The 23,851-nt window shown below is 42.4% G+C and overlaps 1 protein-coding gene across 1 annotated transcript in view; it reads right to left on the bottom strand.

The window, feature by feature from the left end:
* EPHA4 (EPH receptor A4) overlaps positions 1-23,851 on the bottom strand; it is a 125,746-nt gene that overhangs the window by 71,872 nt on the left and 30,023 nt on the right. The window lies entirely within an intron of this gene.

Below are 23,851 nucleotides of genomic sequence, written 5' to 3'. Positions count from 1 at the left end.
GTAGGGGCCCCCAGGTATGTCATCCTAGAAATCTGTGCCTTGGCAAAAGAGAGAAGGCAGCCAACACCACTGGCTTTCAACCCTTCAGGGGACAGAGCAAACTTCCAGGCGTTTTTTATAAGAACAGACAGTGTAAGAGGGAGGGTTATTCCCAATATTTACAGCATGACTCACTCTCCAGGCTCTTCATTTAGCACCTAGACTATCTTTAGAGTTCCCACACTGTTACATGTATGCCTACAGAAAGGAACAGGCAGTCCCATTCAATGCCTTTCTTCCTCTCTGCACTCATCCAGTTGTTGTTGTTTTTCATTTATTCTTTTCTTTTTATGATACACACCCTAGACAGGGATTTTAGCAACACATTTGTAAAGGAGCGAGTTACTTCACTCTTCCTAACCAAAGCCACTGACGGAATTTCCTTAACGAGTCTAAACTTCATGATGTGTGGAGCGCTGTCAATAAAAGCACTGCGAGATCAATCTCGGCCTTGCTCACTTTGGCTGTCACTGGACCAGTGAATCTTATAATAACATGTTGCTCCAATGACTAAGATTTATGCTTCCAGAGTTTATACACATCACATAATTAGATAAGGTTCAGCTTGCAAGGTGCTTTTTGGCTACACTTCAAATGGCCTTGGGGTTTCGATTAAAATCAGAAACCGCTGCTTTGGCAGGAAGAAGCTCTGGGGTCAAGCCCAACCTCTCCACATCAAATACAATTAGTCCCCGAACACAAATAGAAACCCACTGGGTACAGGCCGTCACTCAGTCAGTCACAGTAAACAAAAGCAACTTGTGTAAAATGGATTATTCTGCATCCACTAGTACGGGCTGCCAAAAGAAGGGAAAACTACCTTAATATTTTTTTACATCGGAGTTGCAATGTTTGACGAATGAGCTCAAATACGGCTAGCAGCCTTGATGCATTTGGTTTAAAACCACTGACATGTAAATGACAGACTCTGAGTAAAGTTACACTGGTGTAAATTGGTAGTAACTCTCTTGAAAATGGTGGTGCATCTGGTTTGTATTAGCATAACTCGGATCACAATCATGCCCTAATTCTGAAAATGACATATACATAAATGCCGACAGAGAGCACTTTTTTGCAATGTAAAAAAGAAAGGGAGATGAAAAAAATACAACCTGAGACCTAACTAATCCCACTTATACTGCAAACTCCATTTCTATTTTTTTTAAAACCTAACGTCTAGCTTAATCGTATTAATGGCTCATGAAAATTATAAAATGAATAACTATCACTTGATTTTTTTCCTAATACCAAGACACATGGTAAACAAAGCACAGAATAACCAGCCCCACATAAGGGATGAAAATTCTGCTGTGGCTTTAACATTTTATTACAAAAACAGGAAGATACGGCAGTTACACATTCTGGGGGACAATTCCCACCTTATACCCTCTTTTCAGACTCTGGGGCTAGGAAGTGATTGAGAGGATGCAGTAGGCAGAAGGAGAGGGTTTTGAAATTCTACAATTCACAGGAATTTCCCCCTTTTTCTTAACACAACATAATCTTTTGTTTTCTACTACGTTAAACCTTGGTCATTAATATTTCAGGACCTGCAGAAAGCTCTCTCTAAATGCAGTGGCAGCTTCTGAAGCACAGAGCCATTTTGCTTCGGCTATACAAAATCACCAACCACTGAACTGATGGTTTTCTTCACTTCAGTGTGTTCACAGATGCACTACATTTCAGCACTTGGCACATAAGAATACTTGAGAATACGCTGCATTTATTCAACAATTCTTTGCTCCTTGGAGTTCTATTGTATTTTCACTTAAAAACTTGATCCTAACCCTGTCAAGGGTATTCTTTCCCTGAAGTACAGCTGACACACCTACTATGACTGGTATTGGACTTTTTTTTTTAACTAGGATATTATACAGTATTTTTAAATGTTAATGAATTAGTAGACAAACAACAAGTGTGAATAGAACCCCTTCCTTGAAAGTCTTTATTGCTAGCTCATGACAATCCTTCATTTTGCTCCTTTTCTGGGGAGGATTTGCTAGATAGGACAGGGCATGAATAGTATTCTTACACAGCTTTCGAAAGATGTCATTGTAAAAAGATTAGTTTACATGTGCAATACAAACCTTGAATTCAATTCCTTTAGCTTTCCCTTAATTAGTTCTTTCTATTAGTTTTAAAAAAATGAGAGAGAGAGAGAGAGAGAGAAATCTTTTCTTCCATTCAGATCACCCACCAACATAACAAGGTTACATTTTAAAACAGAATTATCCTTAAGATTTCCAAGGAAATTCTTAAACAGAAATATTTTCAGTGTGAAAAATCAAAATTGTGACACCTGTATTTTTTCTGGGGAAAAAATATTAATTTTAAGTGAAGATGAGCCTAAAACAAAACCTTGGACTCACAGCTGCACAAAGCCTGACTTTAAGCAAATCTATTTCATTTATCTTTTCATCAGACTCAACAGAACACTGTCAACCTTAGCAAGCAAAAAATTTAACCTGCCATTCTTATAGCTTTCACTAGGGATAGCCACTAAAGTACAGTTATGGTTGCAAAAATAGGAGTTTAAGGAAAGTAGGAGTCCAGGTCTCACTTAATGTCAAAGGAATTTGGGTGTATAACTTCCTTAGGCCGTTTTGAAAATCCCAGCCTCTCATTATAAACCCTTGTTTTCAGAAGTTCATGACTTCCTGAAACAATTTATGTGCAGACTGAAGGTTGCTTTGCTTGTTTTCAGACAAAGTGTAAATTTTCTATTAAGGCCTCAGGCCTTTTCATTCAGCCCTTTCAAAATTAAGTGAAGTTGAAAAATAAACAAAACAACAAAAACAAAATAGTTCTCCTACCTGATAAAATTCTCCCACCACTTTTTTTTTTTGGTGGGGGGGGGACCAAGGGTGAAGGGGGGGTGTCAATGCTACAGCAAGACAAGTTGAAGTTATTGCATGTAAATTAAAGCCCAAATTGTGGAGCGACACCTTTGATAGGTTTGGAAGAAAAATAATTAAAAACTAAAAAATTAAACATCAATTTATGTATATATTAGTTTTATTTCAAGCTGGGGAAAAATGCAAACATTTTCACCCAAAATTTGCTCCTTTTTTTTCCTTGTTGAAATTTGAATTTAATATTTCATCAAAATTGTGAAAAATCTGAACAACTCTACAAATGGTGGAAAATTAGATTAATTTTTGGCAAAAAAAAACTGTATGAAAAAATTCATCACTATTTTTTAACTGAATTCAAAAAATCTACAAAAATATCTAAATCTGGGAAATTTAAGACAACTCTATTTATATTCCTTTTGGCTCTTTCTTAGTTTCTTTACTTTCCTTTGCCCTGGTGACCCTCCCTCCCTGACTCTACATTCACCAGAAGGCTAACTATTACTTTGGGTTTGGATAAAGGAGTCTCCATGGGGCTAGGCTTCTTTGTGGCAGATCTCAGTGGCATTGAAGCAGAGAAAATGAGACACGTTTGGGTTGGCAGGCTGCTGCTTAAGACCATAGGCCTCTCTATATGGGAGCTGCCCTAGCAGCCAGATGATTTAGGGGACGATACAGAAGCTAGAGGAAAAGATTTAAGGAGCTACCAGCTAACTCACTCCAACCGCAGAAGCATATTTTTAATGGGGTAAAATGGGGTAAATCACAGCTTCTGGTTTTGAAGCTAATAAAGAGGAGAAGGCAGATGGATAGACAAAGGGCCAAATCCTTTGTTGGCATAACTCTACTTAGTCAATGGGAAGGTCTGGCACATAAATTTTAAATTTTCAGTTCAGTGCGCAGCAGCAGTAAAGAAAGTTAATGGTATAGAGGTTTGTACAAGGACATTATGGGCGTATAAACACTAGAATGTTGAACTTCGACTCTATAAAGCATGGTTAGCCTGCATTTGGGGCCCTAATCCTGTAAGAAGCTCTACAAGGATGGTTCCCGGAGCCTGCATGGAACTCACTGCAGGATCAGGACCTTAGTAGGAAATTTATTCCTTTGCAAAAGGCTAGCACAGGGCCAATGCATCACTTAAATTCCACTTAAACCTTCATTAACATGACTAAGTGAGTGGTGGCGCAATAACCTTAAGATTTGTCTCTTTTAACTTCTCCAGTTAAACAATAATGTTGCATGAATGTATTTGACTGCATTTTTTATAGGTGAAGCACAATTGATCTGCTTAATAGAAAACTAGACCAGCTGTGTAAATAAACTTAGAACTTGTTTACACTTCGCTACACTTCCAGCAGATGTAGGGTACATGTAGATACATGCGGCAGTGAAAAAGTCCAGCAAGGGTAGACAGCAGGGAAAGGTTCTAGCAGTGGATAGCTGCTGGAGCCTTTCCCCACTGCATCCCTCTGTCAGAGCCTCTCCATGCTACCAGAATCTTCTACTGAAGGGACAAGCTCCAGCAGCTGGGAGGCAGCAGGATGCTACACTGCTAAAAATAGCAGCGTAGACATGGAAGGCATTGTTTGAGCATGTAGAGAGCCACATAGGGTATATATCCTTCGGTTCAGGAGTGCAGGCCACACTACTCTACTCTGTTGTCCTCTAAGCAGTGCCTCCCAGTCTACACTGCTATTTATACCCATGCTAGCTGAGCCTGCAGTGTGTGTACTCTATGTGCTGCCAGAAGTGTAGACCTTAGTTTCTAAAGTCCACAAAATACTTTGGATGTAATTAAAATAAATCCCAAACCAACCACTGTCCTTAAAGCAGCGGCAGCGCAGCTTCCATGAACAACCCTACAGTAACACACCAATGTGTTCAACAAAGGAAGAAGTAAATTCTTGAAGGAAGCAGACCTCAGCTTCAAGCTTCCAGTAAATTAGTTCTAAATAAGAATGGGAAAAGGAATTGTTTTTAAAATAATTTTTAAAATGATACCATCCTCTTAAAATCCATTTCAGATTACTGATGACTGGTTCCCTTTTCAACCACGCCTGCTACTTTGGAAATATTTCCAGTTTGTATTCTAACTGCACACCGGGAAATAAAAAGTTTTCATTTTTCCCTCTAATGTTCTTTTCTCTCTTTAAATGGATGGATTTTCTTTCTCAAATTTTAACAAAACCACATCTGCCTCATGAGTAGGCAGCTTCTTCTTAGCTCTCTTTTACTGTTATTACAATTTCTGAACAGATTTTTGTGTGTTAATTATAGAACTCAATTGTTTGAATAGTCTCTTTTGATGAGCTTTCTGCCCCGCGCCATGAACCCCTCAGTGATTGTACAGCTGTTTTAGTCCTAAATGCTCTTCAGGATTTTCTAATTGTCAAGCTGTCCCAAGGACTAGTTCTTTTTACCTAAAAGTCAAAGAAAGGGAGTCACCCTTGTCTTCCCGACATGAATACCATAGGACTCCCTATGTCCTCTCCCCCCATTACCTGTGAGACAATGCCTGTCCTGATCATTGCCAGTCCAAGCATAATTGGGTTTTGGGTGAAATGAGAAGATTTTAAATAGAATGAGTTAATGAGCTTCTTGTAAAATTAAGTTGTTCTTCTGGTCCAGACTAGTTACTCACTGTAATGCCCTTGAGGATGATAAAGATCCACAAAAGCCAGAAGAACAAAAAATATTGCTAACCTTCTCTCAAGCCAGTCTTAAAAGTCAAGTTGTAGAATTCAATGTGATGAACCCAATGCTGCTTCCAAATAAAGCCAGCTTCCTTTGATGTTAGCGCTGTCAGATCTTTGTCTCCTATTGCTAATGACTTCATATTTTGTACAAATTACAATCAGTTCCATATCTTTAGCTCACATCACTGATGAGAAAAAAAAACAAATCACTTGTAGTCATCAAGGATATTTTTTAACTGAATGAATTTAAATATGAAATAAAAGAAATACAAGCACCAACAAGAGCACGTTGGAAGGGTGGTGTAGATTTCTTAGTAGTTTTGGTATTCTTGTTTTTAATTGGGTAGGTTTCTAGGAAGGGCTTGAAGATAATCTGGAAGTAAAACTCAGGGGAACTAACGGTGCACATGGAACTATGATCATCAGACCGAGTCCAAGAAGGTCAGCCGATCTGGATTGACACAATTTGCACATCCCACCTGGTCTCTGTCTGGTCTTCCCTGGCTTCTACACCCTTACCATTCTTGTCTTCAAGGCTGAGGGGCCTGGCGTACAGTAGCTTGAGCACTTCCCCAACTTTGCTTTTCAGTTGCCCATTTCCCCTAGGAAGTTCAGGGGTGCCAGTGGTTGTTCCCTTCATCTTCTACCTCTGGGGGTCACCAGCTAAGGCCACTGTCCTTTTCCAACTATAGAAGATCATCTACAGGGAGATGGGTAGGAGGAGGGTCCCAGAAAGTGGTCAGATCCTGTCACAGAGCAGTAGAAGGAGCACAGCGTTCCTCTCCTCCAGTTAAACTGACAGTTGGGAAAGAAAGTATCCCAGTGCAGCTGGAGGCTAGCAAAGTGAAGGTCCATAAATCTGGTACTTGATTGGTTGCTAAGGAAATCCTGAGATTTCGCTAACTATAACACTAGGAATTTACTGGAGAAGCTATCTGTCCCTTTTTTTTCAGCTTTTTTTTCTGGCCACAGAATGAGAGTTGTTTCCTCTTCCACTTCCCTGTATGTACTGGGGGCTGGTCTGGCAGCTTCCAGCCCTCTTTCCTCGCTCCCTCTCCCCTCACCAGGACTTTTGGATATGGGGGAAGGGGATCTGAAGAAAGACCCCACTCAACCTCTAGAAACGGCAGATGAAGTGGTTAGGCCAGTGAGTCCCTCGGAAGCAACGTGAAGGAAAGGCCTGGCAGTGGTTGGTGTGAGGGAGTCACTGGGAGGAGGGTTATGAGAATTCCTCCTGCAGGTGTAAATTGTACAGAAGCAAACCAGCAAGGGGTAGTCAGTTGCCAGCCCCTGCCTAAACTGTACCTGTGCAAGGCCAAATTGGTGTAGCCCACTACATGCATCAAACCTTACCCAGCTAGATTTTTCCAGGGACTTGTCTGCATGGGGAAAAAAGCCCACAGTAGCTGGTGCATGGTGCAGCTAGCTATTCTGCACTCACTCCCCAAGTGGGCCGTTTAGCTGCACACTAAGCGTGCCTCTGTGCACATTAGCTGAATCCACTTTGGAAAGCCCTTAGTGTGCAGTAAGAGCATCTACACAGGAAGTAAGTGCAGTGTAGCTAGTGCACTTTGAATTCACATCTTAGCTCACTGCGCAATAACCTCCCTCTGTAGACAAACCCTGGGACTGCCAATTTTTTTCATGGCACTTTTTTTAAGTTTTGCTAAATGAACCGTAAGTTTAAAAAAGTTTAGAAAGGAACTTTAATAATGAAGACTCTGGGAAGCAGTCATCCGCTGTGTGAGCCAGCTCCACCTACCTAATGGGCTTGGGTTGTTGTAATACAATGAATCAGCTGACAATAAAAGATGACTATGTTAAGGGTGAATCAGCTACTGCTCTTTCTGGCAACAAGGGAAGTGTCAGTGGCAGACAGAAAGGTGGCTGGTGAGAAGCAGCTCACAGGCACAGGATTTCTGGGGTTACCCTGGGAGAAGCTAGGTGGCTATAGATTGCTGGAGTGGTCTCTGGGACCCAACAGGTGCTAGAGTCTTGGTGGTATACCTGACATGCTACCAGGGATTGGTGTTCAACTCGGAACAGGCACACCCCATACCACTCACCCAGAGCTGACGATTTCACAGGTGGCAAGATCTCTTTACAGTCCCACAGGTCCAAAACCCACAATTGGCTAATTTGGCTGGCAGACCTTTGGGGTGAGTGAGGTGGCAAAAATACTAATCAGTAGGTGGAAATGAGTAACCCTGACATCCAAGGTGTTTCCTTGGATTTAGATGGGGCACCAATGCTGACCTCTACTGTAGTCTGCCATTTGCTTTCTGGGAGGAGGTTATCCTAGGCACTAGAGTTACCTGCTGTGTATTAGTTATACCATCTTGTATTGTTAATCTTCCCTTTCTGTTGTATTACCTTTAACATACAAGAACATCAACCTTAAAAAATAGTGAAAAAGATTGTGCCACTGTTAGCCCAAGCATAACAGGAGAGGGGATCTGGAAATCCATTTCAAAAAACACCACAAACACAAAGCAAAGCAGCCAGACAGAGGATGCCAAAATTAGAATGGTATGTTAATCCCACACATGAAGGATTTATTTGTCTTTTTATCATCTTCAGGTTATATTCAGCTGTTACAATTTTCCAGACATATTGATTTCAGACCATATTCAGCACCCAATTAGGGGGATCTGGGCCAATTTAGGTGGCCATGCTTGGAAACGGTATTCTGTAAATTCAGGATCATAGCATTTCTAGCACAGTGAGATTGTATGGCATCATCACATTTCAAAAGAAGCCACTCCTTGTGTTAGGATTTCAATCAGCCACTATCACTCACATTGAGCAGCCCTTCTCCCATTTGCTAAGTACTAATCAGAGGAAGAAACTGTCCCCACATGTAGAATGCGTTAAAGTAACCTATTCTGATTATTAATGAATTTTTAACCTTTAAAAAAAACAATATAAAAGCAAAACCAAAATTAGTCTGATAACTCAGCCATCAGTTCATTTTTAAAACTGCATCTCCCCCTTTCCTCTTCCAGCATTTCTTGAGTATTTGCTTTTTCCCCAGCAGATCCCTATGCTTGTTTTGAGTCAAAAGTGATATATCTGGACTTACCTGGTATCTGCTACAGAGAGAAGACATGCCTGAGAAATTGACACTGACTGCATCATAGTCCCTTTGAAATGACTGGAAGAACTCCCAATGACTTCAACAGATCTAGGATCAGGCCCTAAATGGAAAATACTACTGCTAAAAAGCATGTAAAGAGCTATTCTGAAGCTCAAAGTTCACCAGATAATGTGTCATAACTGCTGAGCAAAAGTAGGAAAGGACTGCAAGGGTTGCCATCACCTCGAAATCTCACTTCTCTATGAAAATGTTGTACCTACTATAGCCAGGAGTAACACCTAATATTACTAAAAAAGGGAGAAGTTTGGGGGAAAGACTCTGTCTCTCCCTTTCTCTTAATCATTTATTTTGTGCATCTTGATGGCACTGTTTATATATATGTAAGGGGACTGTTGCCCCCTTACTAACATTCAGCGGGAGTGTTTTGGTTGGCTAGCTCCCAGTACTAAAAGGGGAAGGTTTATGGGGAATCAGGACCCTAAGACTGATAGTCCCCAGGAACAATGGGGAGAGGCCAATGCTCCAGGTCAGCCTGAATGACAGGGCAGGCAAGCTAATCAGGGAGTCAGGAAGCCAGGGAGGTCCCATCCTCTGTGTGACCTGGAATTGCCTAGATCAGACAGAGTGGGGCAGAGCTAAGGAGAAAGCAAGGGCCTGAGCTGAGTTGGAGAGCAGAGCTGTGCCAGATCCAGAGGGACCAGAAAAGCAGCCCAGAGAGAACAGACCCTGCCCTGGGAGCAGAGCTGCAGCCTCAAAGCCAGAGGCACAGCCCAGGGAGAGCAGAGTTTCCCTGGGAGCAGAGCTGCAGCAACCAGAGCTAGAGGGGCCAGAAAAGCAGCCCATGAAGCAGGTCAGTGCTGGGAGCAGAGTCACAGAAGCAGCCTGCAGAGCAGACCTGTCCTGGGAGCAGAGCTGCAGCAACCAGAGCCAGAGGGGCCAAAGAAGCAGCCCAGGGAGCTGGAGGCAGAGCAGCAGCAGCAGTGCTGAGACAGAGTGGTGGAGCTGGAGTAGTCCGGAGCTGGGTGCGGTGAGCAGCTGGGGAGAGCGAGGGGGACCCTGGGCAGCAGGCCCAGCACAGGGAGACGCCTCAGCCAAGAGGCTCTGCAGGCCAGGCTTGGATCGTAACCCCGACAGGGTGGGGGCAACGCTGGGAAGAAGGGTCCTACCACTTAGAGCCTGAGAGCGTGTGGCCACCACCAGAGCAAGTGTCCAACCCACAGCATCCCTGCAGCAAAGGCAGGGCCTGAGAAGAAAGCCTGGGACTTACAAGGAACAGACTGTGAAGTGCCCTAACATTCCAGAGACACTGTTTGTGATGTTCCCTGCCACAGAGCAGGGTGATGTGTTTCCTTTAACCTTTCCCATTTCCCCTTTTTCTTTTTAAAATTAATTGTTGATTAAATAACTTGCATTTGCTTTAACTTGTATGTAATGGTCAGTGGGTCAGAGAAGTGCCCAGGGCAGAGAGAGTACCCCGGAGTGGGGACATCCTAGCTGCTGTCCTAGGTGACCACAGCAGGGTTGGGGGTCGAGCCCCCCAGGAATCCTGGGCCCAGCCTTGCTGGAGTTATGAGAACAGGAGAACAATGTCCCAGACAGGAGAGTGGAAGGGAAGTCCTCAAGGCCAGGGAGGCCACTGGGTAAAGGAAGTGGGAGCAAGGACTCAGATCCTAGCCCACTTCACCAGGGTAGTACAGAAGCCAGGAAAGTTCCCCACAGTAGCGGAACTATTCCCCCGCTTACATATAGGCAGTTTCACTGTTTTGGTGGTGATCATTTCTATTTCCTGTCTCGGACATTGGCATGATCAACAACACTTTAAGGAGCTGTTTCTAGGCACTCTCTTTTAGCACTGATAGAAAATTTTCCAGCACAGCTGTATTTTCAATGAAAAAACTGGGCTTTTGTCTAAACAGATTTCTCTTGGAAAGTTCTTGCTTTCCTCAAAGTTTGATTTTTTTCCCTCAGAAAACTTTGGATTATTTGTCGAAAACTCAAAATTTTCCATGGTGGGGGGGAAAAAATCTTTATTCTCTTACCCCAGCTTTACAAAGCTAGGTCTACACTATGAGGAACCACAAAGATGAACTGAAGAGAAAGAGGGCAGGAAGGAGAAGGAAAAGGACTTGTGCACCTCAGCATGTGTCATATGGCTGCTCCCTCCCTTATAAATATCAGTAGGGCCCCAATTCAGCAAAGCATTTAAGCATGTGTTTAACTTCAGGCATATGGGGAAGTGTTTGCTGAAGAGGGATGGATTGCTGAATTGGGGACTAAAAGAGAAGAAAAGCTCTCTTAGAAACTTTTTTTTTGGTTAAAAAGGTTTTAAATAATAAATGCAGGCCACGCCTCAAGGGTGCCCTATCAGAAAACTGAACTGTTTGAAATGAGTGGTTTAGTAATTTTTTAATGCAGACCTGAGTTTAATACCAGCTAATGTTTGTGTCAGTAGCAACAATGCCTTTAAACAATTACTCTCAGGGCTAAGTGTTAGACCTTCTAATTTCGAGGTGTTCAAGCTGCTCCTGTGCTGTCACTGATTTCATCTGACTTTGGAAGTTTAGTAGCCTTTTTCCAGGATGCTATTGAGATTCTGGAGTCAGTTTCAAATAATTAATCAATTAAAGAAAAGTTGATTGTTTCTTTTGAACAGGAGTGGAAAAAAGAGGTACATGATGCAAAGTGGTTTGTTTGTTGTTTAAAGACAACCATAATCAGCAGCTAAGGCTGTACACACCACACTTTTTAATGTTGTTCTTAAACATAAATTAATGCTATTTTTATTTTATCAGCAGAAGCTGTGAAGATTTATAGGACAAACCACTAGCTAAATTTTTACAATATACTCTGGTGAAAGCTGATTAATTGGCTGAATCTCCACTTTAACAAGCTCTAATCCCTTTGTCAGGAGACCTGCTTATAAGCTTCCCTCCCCAATCAGTGAAAAAGCACTGATGGGAATGGAGATCTATATCTCAAAGCACTGGCCAGTCAGCCTGGGATTATCTCTCATTTCTTAAATCTTAACAGCTCTGTAAAAAGGCAATTAAATTTCCAAAGTTAGATGAAGTCTGCGATAAAGCACAGTAGCAGCTTGAGCAGTTTGAAATGGGAAGGCCTAACACTTAGCCCTGACAGTATTATTTAAAAGGTCCACTTGCTACTGACACAAGCATTAGCTGTCATGAACCAGATGTCTCAAAAAAAGAAAAAAAAAGAAAAAGGTTTGCTAATACGGTATATAAAATAGTAGGATAGTGTCCAAAACATATTAGAATGAATAATTATTTTTAAGTGCACCACTAATTCATATGAAGTAGTAAGAAGTCTGAAATAGTTTGAAATCATATGACTCTTAAAATTTAATTGCCTATCCTTTTTAATAATTATGGCCTTGATCCTGACCCCAGATCCTCTAGCACAGACCTCTATCCCCAGGCAGAATCCCATTGACTACAGCAGAACTCCACATAGGTTCAAGGGTCTGCACCATTATTCTAATTTAACACTCATATGGCAATAGTGCCTTGAGGCTCACTAGGTTTAGGTTGGAGACCAATTGTGATAGGTGCTGTACAAACAGAGAAAATTACAGTCCTCTCTACAAAGACTAGCAGATCCCAGACCAAAGTCAGACAGTCAGTGCACTGCAAAGCTGCCTTGGAAACAAAGAGGCAAACTGACCGTTAAAAATCATACATTAGCAGAGGTAAGGCATGTCGTTTCTTAAACTATCAGTCAACAGAGGTAGCATGATGCAGTGGATCGGGCACTGGACTAGAAAGCAAGAGTCCGATAGCCCAGCAGTTCTCAACTGGGGGTCTGTGGCCCCCTGGGGGTGTGCAAGCCCTTTCAGGGGGGCTGCGGAGCCCCACCCATGAAACCTGGTGCCCTGAGCCCCAGTGCCCCACCACGGGGCTGAAGCCCTGAGCCCCAGTGCCCCTCCGCAGGGCTGAAGCGGGGAACAGTGCGGGGCTGAAGCCCTGAGCTCCCCCACCCCCCATGGAGCTGAAGCTGGGAGTGGCGCAAGGCTGAAGCCCTGAGCCCTGGCACCTCTTCACCCCATGGGGCTGAAGCTGGGAACAGCGTGGAACTGAAGCCTCGAGTCCCCTCCCTCCTTCCCCGCCCCGCAGCCGAGAGGAGTGAGAGGCTGAACCCCTGAGCTCCGCCCCAACCCCCTGAAGCCAGGAGTAGTGGGCTTTAGCCCATGGGCAGAGCTGAGGGGGCACAAAGGTGTTGTCCCCCCCCACAAACTGCAGTACCTTACCCAGAGTGGGGTAATGCTGGGCGCAGCTCCACCCACCCCCCTTCTCCTCCTCTCCCTCAGGCCCCTCCCTCTGGCCAGGTCCTAGGCAGGAAGCCAGAGCCAGGCAGTGCAGGGCAGCTGCTCCTCCGGCTGGTGGTGCCATGGAGTGGGCAGCCGTGGCATTCCCCCGTCAGCTGCTGGTGCCCGGAGTTGTGGCTGCGTCTCAGCTCCCACCCTCCTTTGACTGCTCACCTAGCCACAGGCAGCTCCAAGCCCAGCAGAGCCCTTGGGGAGTAGCCACCAGCACACAGCCCCAGACAGGTGAGTGGCCTGACGAGGTGAGTCGGGGGTGGAGGTGGCACTCCCTCCCTGGACCCTGCTGTGCAGAGCTGGCCTGAGCCCTACCGGCCTTTGCACTCCCCCCCACCACCCCTAAAATAGAGTCAAACTACACCTAAGCCCCAGGGTCCCACCCCTGGCCTGGAGCCACCCAATCACTCACCCACCCCTGCTGGGTCCTGGAGTTTTTCTAGCATGTTGAGGGGGGCCTCAGAAAGAAAAAGGCTGAGAATCCCTGCTATAGTCTGTGCCTGGCTTTGCCACCTATTCGTTGTGACACCTGGGGCAAATCACTTCCCCTACATGTTCCCATTTCCCCTCTCATCCTTTGTCTGTCTTGTCTATTTAGGCAGTGGTCCTGCAAAAAATGTATGCATGTACTTAATTTTACGTGCTGCTAACAGTGATGAGAATAAGACCCCAACAGTCCATAAAGCTGAGCCCATGCATAAGTGTTTTCAGGACCAGGGCCTTAGAATGTAAGCTCTCTGGGGCAGGGACTGTCTCTTACTAGCTGTGTGTACAGTGCTCAGCACGATGGGATCACGATCCCAAATGGGAACCTCTAGATGCTACTGTCATGTTCATTTGTTTATTTATTTATTTTTACTTTTGGCATTAATATATATTAGGGCTATTGATTAATCGCAGTTAACTCACACGATTAACTACAGTACTTGTATTAGGTGAATTGAAAAATACTATTTCTTTTATCCTTTTTACAGTGCAAATATTTGTAATAAAAATAATATAAAGTGAGCAATGTACACTTCATATTCTGTGTTGTAATTGAAAGTGATATATTTGAAAATGTAGAAAAACATCAAAAATATTTCATAAATTTCAATTGGTATTCTATTGTTTAACAGTACGATTAATCGCGATTACTTTTTAAAATCACAATCAATTTAAAAAAAAAAAAGTACTTGTGGCACCTTAGAGACTAATCAATTTATTTAAGCATAAGCTTTCGTGAGCTACAGCTCACTTCATCAGATGCAACTATTGTCATGTACTATTTCTTTTGCTTTTACAGTGCAAATATTTGTAATAAATAAATATAAAGTGAGCACTGTACACTTTGTATTCTGTGTTGTAATTGAAATCAATATATTTTAAAATGTAGACAACATCAAAAAAATTTTAAATAAATGGTGTTCTATTTATTATTTAACAGCGCGATTAATAGCAATCAATTTTTAAATTGCTTGACAGGCCTATTATATATTTACATATCTATCTGTCTCTGTAGATGTGTGTGTGTGTGTGGATATATATAATTGAAACATTTCTATAACTATTAGCTTTGGAAAATATTAAACCCAAATTTTGGGCCAAATTTGACCTTCCAGAGTCTCTTTACGCAGAATTAAGATTTGCATAAGCCAATAATTTAAACTAAGATCCATCTTCCTGATTACGGCTTACTAATTAAGGCTTAAATCCAACACAACTGTCCATCCATACCATAAACATGTTATGCACAACTTCAGTCAAGTCCTAAAGCCTTTCACTGAGTCAATGATGCACAGGGAGACCTATGAGGAATGTGAAGGTTGAAGAGGTAAGGGAACCCTTCCCACCCCAAACAAGTGGTAGATTGCAGATCACAAGCACAGCTGATATATTGTGGCCACTAGCACAGCTCATGGGCTGTAGCAGCATCCGCAGCTGCTGCATCTTCTGTCCACCACTCCCATCATTGTGTGTTTGGCCAGTTGACCTGTTACAGTCTCAAACCTACTGAATACACCCCTGACACTTCTCTGGCCTACAGCCACCTTCGCTAAGTGCTGCTCTGGGTATTTACCACCACAGAGTGCTGCTTCCCCTGTGGGGTCTGTCATTCCCGAAAGAATGGAATTCTGGCCGTTTTCAGGTCCACATGAAGGGGACAGTATTTGGCCCCTACTACAGCAACTTGGCAGTATTTTGATTAAAATCAAGACTAGAGAAGTATTCATGCGTCACATTGAGTTGTTACAGTGGATTTGTTATCTGCCACATGGTAGAGACCTACAGGGACCTAAGGTAGTCTGCTTCCACAGCAAGTTGTTTGCTGTTCCCAGGTTTAGGAAGGTCCCCAACTCCTTAGCACAGTCTAGAGTTCAGGCAAGTTCAAAGTCCAATGCAAAGTAACAACTCTGCTCCACCTTTCTGAGCACAACAAAGCCACTCTGGAAAACAATTATTCAAAATAAACAGCACTGCAGACCTCTTGAACGTCAGAGCAAATAGCTGGACATACTTCTGAAAGACACACATAAGTATCCCTGTAAAAACTATCAGTCCTTATCTAAGTAGTACATCAGTTAAAATGATGGCATGCAAATCACGATCTATTAACTATCCACACTTGATTACCCATGACATTTCAGAGAGGATCATACATTTGATGAGGCGCTTCTGTTTTCCTTACCCTTTGATATTTGGGGTGCATGATCAGTACTAGCTCATTACAGATACAAAGATTAACAAACATCACACAGTTTAATCCAAATGAGTAAGGAAACAGCTGCTTTGTTTTTCATTCCCTTCTTCCTAAGACTCATGCAGACACATTATTTTTCTACATTTCTGTGCAATGTTCATCTGTAGCAACAAACCTGTCATTCTTAGCCTGCTGGCTTAGATCAAGTTCACTATCAGTTTAATACCCAGTATGTTCTTTTCCAAAGGACTACATGCTGCAGTTCCAAGGGATGGACTCAAACAGTTTAATAGGCTTTCTCCACATGGGACTTCTCCCATTCTGTCCTATGCATGTCAGATCAGTGAAAGGAGACTGAAAACCTGCTCCACAATTTGTCCATCTTGCAAGTATTGCAATTTCATGATGTGAACTTTTCAGCTTTGCCACAGTCTCTCAGCCAGGTTTTCCTGAAATGGGGTATGATCTGATGGTTAGCACAGGAAACTAGGAGTCAGGACTCCTGGGTTCTATTTCTGGCTCTGTCACTATGGATTAAATCATCCCTTTATAGCATAGCCCTGCATAATCCTTTCCTGATGTGCATGGAAGGTGAGCAAACTGCTACATCCTGAGAGGACAGTACAGCCTTCAACCCACAGTCTGCCCAGTCTAACTGGAGCATAGCCCAGCCTTCTTCTTGACCAGTTTCAGGTCACTCCCTGAGCACAGGAGCTACAGTTGTGGCTGGCCTTTCCTAATGCAGGCTGATCACAGTGGAGGGGGAGGTGGGTTAATTGAACCCTCTCTCCCCAAAAAGAAAAGGAGTACTTGTGGCACCTTAGAGACTAACCAATTTATTTGAGCATGAAATATTAAATCATTATTAAATCAAATAAATTGGTTAATCTCTAAGGTGCCACAAGTACTCCTTTTCTTTTTGCGAATACAGACTAACACGGCTGTTACTCTGAAACCTCTCTCCCCAGTGCACCCACATAATGGCAAGCCACATTCTGGCTCATAATCTCTACCTCAGTTTACCTATGTGAAAATTGACCATACTGTGCATAATAACTATGTCAAAGGGTGCTGTGATGCTTAATTAACTAATTAATGCGTGTAAAGCATGTGGAGATCCTCAGATAAAATGTGGCATACAAGGAAAGTGATACATATATCTGTGTCTTCTCTAATGACTAGGATGGTAAAGCTTGTAGGGTCTCAGTTCTCCAGCTTTTTATATCACAGAGCTTCAGCAGAATGGTCTGTGTGGGAGGGCAGAGAGGGGAAATCCTGTAACGACTTCACATTCCCATCTCTGAAATTCACTCCCATTAGAATCAAAAGGAACGGGAATCAGACCCTGCTGAAGATTACTTCAGCCAGGAAGATCAATATAGCAAGCGCAATATAGCAAGAAACCTCCCACCTCTGAGTAGCTATAAGGTGGAATGCATTCTGGCAGCTTTTGCATTCTTTTGTCATACTTTGGTTGTCTGGGAAAGCGCAGGCTGCCAAAAGCCCTTGCAGGTGAATTCCTTGGCCCTTTCAAGTTCATCTGATTTAGAATGATGAGTTGCAAGTGTGTTTATCTAGCTGTTTGGACGATTATGAATGAGATCAGCAAATCCTTTCCATGTATAAATTATAAATCACCTTCAGCAATGCCTGGCAAATGATCAAGTAATGTGAAAATATGCTCTTTTGCCTGTGACAGTCCTTTGCCACAAATAAGCAAAAAGCGAGGCGGGAAGTTATCTGGGGAGAAATATATCACTTGTAACCCTGAGACAATCTGTTATGTCATGAATGGAAACTCTGGTACTATTAACCCCTTTTAAACTGGGCACTGTGATATATGGAAGGAGACACCAAACTTGGCACACTCAGAATACTGGAAAAAGCAGGAAAGAAATAGAGTATTGTAACCAGCATAGTATAAAGCATTAGTACTGTCTCTGTTCATGTTTTATGCACATTCAGAATGATTTTCTTAATTGTTGTTCTGTCTTCTAGCATCCTCTGTGTCAGGACTGCAACTCTCCCTGTCAAAGTGAAAACTCTCTCCCCCTCCCACACATGGCTCCTGCAGAGGATAAGGAAGGGAAATAAAGGTGCTGGAATTGGATTTGTGGAGCTCTTCCCTCAGCACCACCTCCCCAGGCAACAAGCGCTAGGAAAAAAAGAACAAGTTCTCCAGCTAGACTCTGACTACATCAGGCTTTACTGTAGGAAATTCATGGGACATGGAGTTAGAATATGGGCCTGATTTAATCTCTGAATAGTCTGCAACCCTGAATTTCACGCTGAGCCCCTTTTTTGCCTCAGCAAAGGATGCTGTATTTTTGACAGTTAGTTTTAAGGGTCCAGATTGAGTACTGACAACCCAGCTGACAATAAAATTCTGGCAAGTCAAAGCCTGCAGAACTGTGCCCAGTGCGCCCTAGTCCATTTCTTTGGTAAGATTTGAAAACAGTTGAATTGAGCTTCACCCCAGAGCATTGGATGGGAGCTTTCATTACAACAAATGTGAATAAATATATAGGGTTAAGTGGGACCCTTCAGAAAAACAGCTGCTAATGTGTAGGACGCCTGAATCTCACAAGATGAGGCACCATTCTCTTCCTCACTGGCTTGGTCTTCACCAAGCCATTCTAATAAGATTCCTAATGCAAACACAATAATCAGTTAATGGAAATGTGCACTGTGAATGGAGGGTTGGGTGGGGACAATGCATTTCTTCAGGAGGAGACAACCAAGTTACCAGCTTGTGTGCCTGTTCCCTGACCAAAGTCATTATTTAACATTTACATTGCAGTAGCGCCTAGGCTCCGGTCAGGAATGAAGGCCCCATTGTGCTGGGTGCTACATACACAAAGAATGACCTTACAATTTAAGCAATTCAAATGCAATTTCAGAGTTACATTAGCTCTAGAGTTCTCAGGGTGCTGGTTAACGGTAGCTGGTTGCTGGCATGAGCAAGTGAAAAGAGTGCTCTCCCTTCTTGTGTATCAAACGTAATTGTTTACCACATTCGAGTCAGTGACACCTGTGCAAACCCACTGATGGCACAATGGGACTGCACAGGTGTCACTGATGGCATAGTTTGAAGACAATGAGGCTGCACAGGTGTAAGTCAGGATGTAGGTTTGATCTGCAGAGTCTTTATTACTGATGATGATGATTGATGATGCATGAGAAGGAAAGAATCCAGGTGTACTTTCACACCCCTGGATGATGTCGCTGGGCTGGTAGTTAGAAAAAACATGATTTTACTTGTAAGCCAAGGAATGGACCCAGTTACTGAAAACAGTAAAAGAATGAGCACAGTCATGACTTCAGGTTCTTGGGGGCTTCATCACTGATGTGTGTTAGCAACTTGTTCAGACATACACTGAAATGGAAATTAGTAAAAGATATAAACATGGAAGCCCAGACTACTATTTGAACAGAGTAATTTCCAGAGCAGAACTGCATTAAGGGCCAGATTCTCAGTTGGTCCAAGCTCCATTGACTTCAATGAAACCACAACACTTTACACAAGCTGAGAATCTGGCCCTGTGACACTCCCTATATACCCGCTTACTGAAGTGTAATTCACATCACCTATGAATTTGGCCTGGTGTCTTTCTGAGATGATTAAAGCTATCAGTTTACAGTTCTTATGACATTACTTTTATCTAGTTTCAATAACCCATATTAAGACTTAGTTTTCCTGCAGTGATTAACAGAATGCTATCAGTAACATCCCAACTGTGCATGAGACGGCTTTACACAATAAGGCTTTAGTGTATCAGTGACAGGGTAACCTTACACTCAACAAAACAAATAAATTAGCTTTTGTGTGCACAAGAGTGTCACTTGCGAAACACATATTTCAATTTCCTATTGATGCCAAATTCACATGGAAAAATATCTGCTACCAGATTTCTGCCAAGAGACTGCAGATGTTTTTCAAAGATGTCTCGCTTTATATAGCTACCTGCTGAAGGATTGTTATCAAATCCATGTGAAATTTTATACAAAATATTTCTCCATTCTATGTAATTTTGTGATCTAAAGAATTATCATGTGATCAAACTCAAATCAACCCAACTTCAAATACAGTACCACTACTGCAATGAGATGTGTTCACAGACATCCAAATAGTGCAAAAGATTACTGTACCCAACCTCACACGTATTGTTCTCAGACATGATTACTCTCTATAAATACTTAAGGAGGGTAAATAGCAGAGGGAGGGTGAAGAGCTATTTAAGCTAAAGGACAACGCTGGCCCAAGAACAAAGCTGGCCATGAACAAATTCAGGCTGAAAATTAAAAGATTTCTAACCATCAGAAGGGTGAGGTTCTGGAACAGCCTCCCAATAGGATTTGTGGGGGAAAACAACCTAATTGGCTTTGAGAGAGAGCTGGACAAATCGTAAGTATGATTGTATGACGGGGTTGCTTGTGAGAGCAGCGGGCAGGGCTCAGCAGTCCTGAGGCTCACTTTTGGTTTATGTCTTATGTTCTTCAGGGTTTCAGTTGGGCCACCTGCAAGGGTCAGGAAGAGACTTTCCTCCACCTAATGTATTCCAATGTTCTTTCTTTTCTTTTCTTTTTTTTTTTTTTTTTAAGATAATCTCCTTCCTCTGAAGCACCCGGGATTGGCTGGAGATGAGGACATTGTATGGGAGAGTCAGGGCTCTGAAGTGGCACTGAGCATTCTTTCTCTCAGGTGCTTGGCTGACTGGTTCTTTCTTACATGCTCAGGGTCTAACTGATCACCAGATGTGGAGTCAGGATGGAATTTTCCACTGGGTCGGATTGGCAGTGACCTTGGGGTTTTTTCACCTTCCTTTGCAGCCTGGAGTGCAGGTCACTTGCCAGGATTAACCACTTCCCTGTCATTGCGGGGGCCTGAGACATTGGTGCACTTCAGTCCCTCTTATTCTCTGCCTGTGGTATATATCTAGTTTCCTGAGAGTTGTAATACTTTGATCTGATTTCCATTGTTGGGTGTAGTGTGTGAGTGCTGGGTGGTGTTGGTGGCCTGTGATACACAAGAGGTTAGATGATCTGGTGGTCCCTTCTGGTCTTAAACTCTAGGACTCAGTGAAGTTTGTGAAGACGCAAAGTAACATTCCCAAAACACTGTTTTCACAGAAGCACAGTGAGCTTATAAAGGGCAAATGCTTCATGTTAGCAGTCTCACTGTAAGCAAAGATTTTTGTTTTGTTTTTGTTTTTTTTTAGCTCAGGAGCTGGAAATTTTCTTGTTCTGTGAAAAAGAAAATAATTACCAAAAAACCAGCTTGCTTCCCATTTCATTAATTGGGACCTGATGCCTCTGTTCTTTTCAGGTGAAAAGTCCCATTGGCATCAATGGCAGGTTTGCATCAATACAGAACATTGCATTGTCCTGAGTAACCAAAACTGCAGACGTGTACTACCAGCTGTAGTGCTTACTACAGGGTGGACTGCACTGATTTGCTTTCTCTCTGATCCCCATCAAAGTGAGATCTGACTCCAGTTATCCCAGAGATAACAACACCATAGTTCCCACAGGAGCACAGGAACGGTGTCTACACACACAAAAAAGCTGTACTGCTTTAATTATAGTTTCCGTGGCTGTACTGAATAGTAAAAACAGCACAGCCTTTCCCACCCCCCATGCCTTGTAGAGACAGTTATAGTGGTATAAAAACGTGTTATATTGGTATGGCTGAGCCTGTACAGGAAGGAGAACGAGGGACACTGTAGTACTTACTGTGATCAGCAGGAAGTGTTTGCAAGATCAGGCCCACAGTAATTTCCTTTACTGGTCGCAATTTTCCCTTAGTGGGTAATCAACATCTTTTAAAGCTTTACATATCTGAAATATATCCCTCCATATGCTGTCCAAAAACCCCTAAAATAATTTTTCATATGGTGTATTTACCAAAATATTACTTCCACTACTACCCCTGTGGATTCTGCAAAAAGAGCCTTGGCTTTCTGTTTATTTATATACTCTATAATATTTACTTAAATTTGTAACACTGTAACCCTATATTACTTGAAACATTCATTCACCTGTGAAGCACACTCAAATAAAATTGGTGCACAAAACTGCAACATGAGCATTGAGTGCCCTGATTTTTTAGGAACAACTAGTTAATAGACAGAGTTTTCCTTGCTTCTGTTCATTTGTCAAAAAATTTGATCTGTGGAAACAAACACAGTGTTTTCTATTAAAAAGTAACAGAAAAAACAACAACACAGTTCAGGAGTGCGAGGAGTAGAGAGGGAAAGTGGTGACTGCAATGAGTTAGTTATGGCATGTCTGATGTGTCAAACTTTATTCGCTTTCTGTGTGTATATAAAGTCTGCTGCAGTTTCCACGGTAAACATCTGATGAAGTGAGCTGTAGCTCACGAAAGCTCATGCTCAAATAAATTGGTTAGTCTCTAAGGTGCCACAAGTACTCCTTTTCTTTATTCGCTATGCAGTTTTTTTCCCCAGGGAAAGGTGGAGCCAAATAGCAGCCAAAAATGGTTCAGTACATTTGAACTGTGCCAGTGCACAACTAACTGTGCATGTGAGAGCAATCACTAAATGAGGGGAAACCATGGATACTTTCCTATATTTTATCTGTATGTTTCTGCCTACATTTCGTTAACATGCCACTTAAACTGGGCTATTTTTTAAATTGCGTCTAATTCAGTGGAGAAGGTACATCCATCTACTGGAAGAGTGGCATAAATCACCGTTATCAACATAAAGCGGGGTCTGACCTTACCAATATTTAATGATGTAATTCTAGTTGATGTGCTACATACTGAAAAATGCAAACATCACCTGGATGTTTGCTTCAGGGCTTCACTGAAGTGTGATACTTGAGTGCATATCAAAGTGAGAATGGATTCTAGCTCCCAATTGCTTTAAATCGGTTGAAAAAGGAGAACAAAGGGGGTCATTCATGCGCAGCAAAGGGTCTGTTCAACTTGTTTACAGCACAAAACTCCTCAAAACCAGGCTTGTGATGCTGTCCTGATTCAGTGCATCTCAATTCTGTGCAAGAGAACTGAGGTTCCTCATTGAAAATGTTGGGATCTCCATCAGAATTCTGATGTGCAGTTTGCTCTGGTGAAAGAGCAAGAATAGCAGTGATCCAAGAGAATTCCTCCACTCATGTAAGCACACAGCATCATGCAGAAAAGTAAGTGTTACAAGAGGCTGAGTACACAAGCAAAAACAGCTGCCCTGTCACAGTAAAAGATTTCCCAGAACTGTAGTTAAGCAGCAGCCTCAGCATCAAATACTTTAATAGCTACCTGCACATTAGCATCATTAATGCTGACTTGTAAGTCAGCTGTGCACAAAATTCTGCAACAGGGGGTTTAAACATACTGCTTCCGAACTTATCCACATTAACTTGCACATACAGAGCCAATAAAAACAAAGCATTTGCCATTCAAAGCACTCTAACGTTCAAGGTCAGAGTTTTCTAGCTCTGGAATCCTCCCCTATGTGCAAAATATGCAGCAGCAACTCTAGGAGACTGATTTTTAGCATCCACCTCCTGAAAACAATACAAGAATGAGCACAATCATAACTTCAGGTTCTTGCAGGCTTCGTTGCTGATGTGTATTAGCAACTTACTAAACTGTTTTGCAGCAAATTATGTGGAAATGTGAGCTCAGTAACTGCCACAGGCAATGACTGTAGGATATAAATGACAATTAGAATGCATCCGATGAAGTGAGCTGTAGCTCATGAAAGCTTATGCTCGAATAGATTTGTTAGTCTCTAAGGTGCCACAAGTACTCCTTTTCCTTTTAATTAGAAAGGTGTGTCCAGATGCTTGAGATATGAGCAAATGATTAAATGCTTGTGAAATTTCACCTGTGTGGGTTGGAAACAGGGGGGTGGGGAGAAAGGGGGGAGGAAGAGGCGTTGCCTTGAAGAAACAAAGTGTCAGGTGTTAATAAAGTTATGTGTGTATATATATATATATATATGTACATATCACATCCACACATTCCAGATCTACAGGTAATAAATCATAAAGCTTGTGGGAATCAGTCTGAATCAGATGTTATTAGAGACATACACCGAGGTTAGAACAAGCAGTACAGTTGAACAAACTGATGATTAGCACAAGTATCTTTTTAAGCTGGTGCAAAGCCCAAATTCTTTTCAT

Source organism: Lepidochelys kempii, chromosome 9 (genome assembly GCF_965140285.1).
Source record: "Lepidochelys kempii isolate rLepKem1 chromosome 9, rLepKem1.hap1, whole genome shotgun sequence".
Taxonomy (NCBI): domain Eukaryota; kingdom Metazoa; phylum Chordata; order Testudines; family Cheloniidae; genus Lepidochelys; species Lepidochelys kempii.
This window is presented reverse-complemented; position numbering and strand designations above follow the sequence as displayed.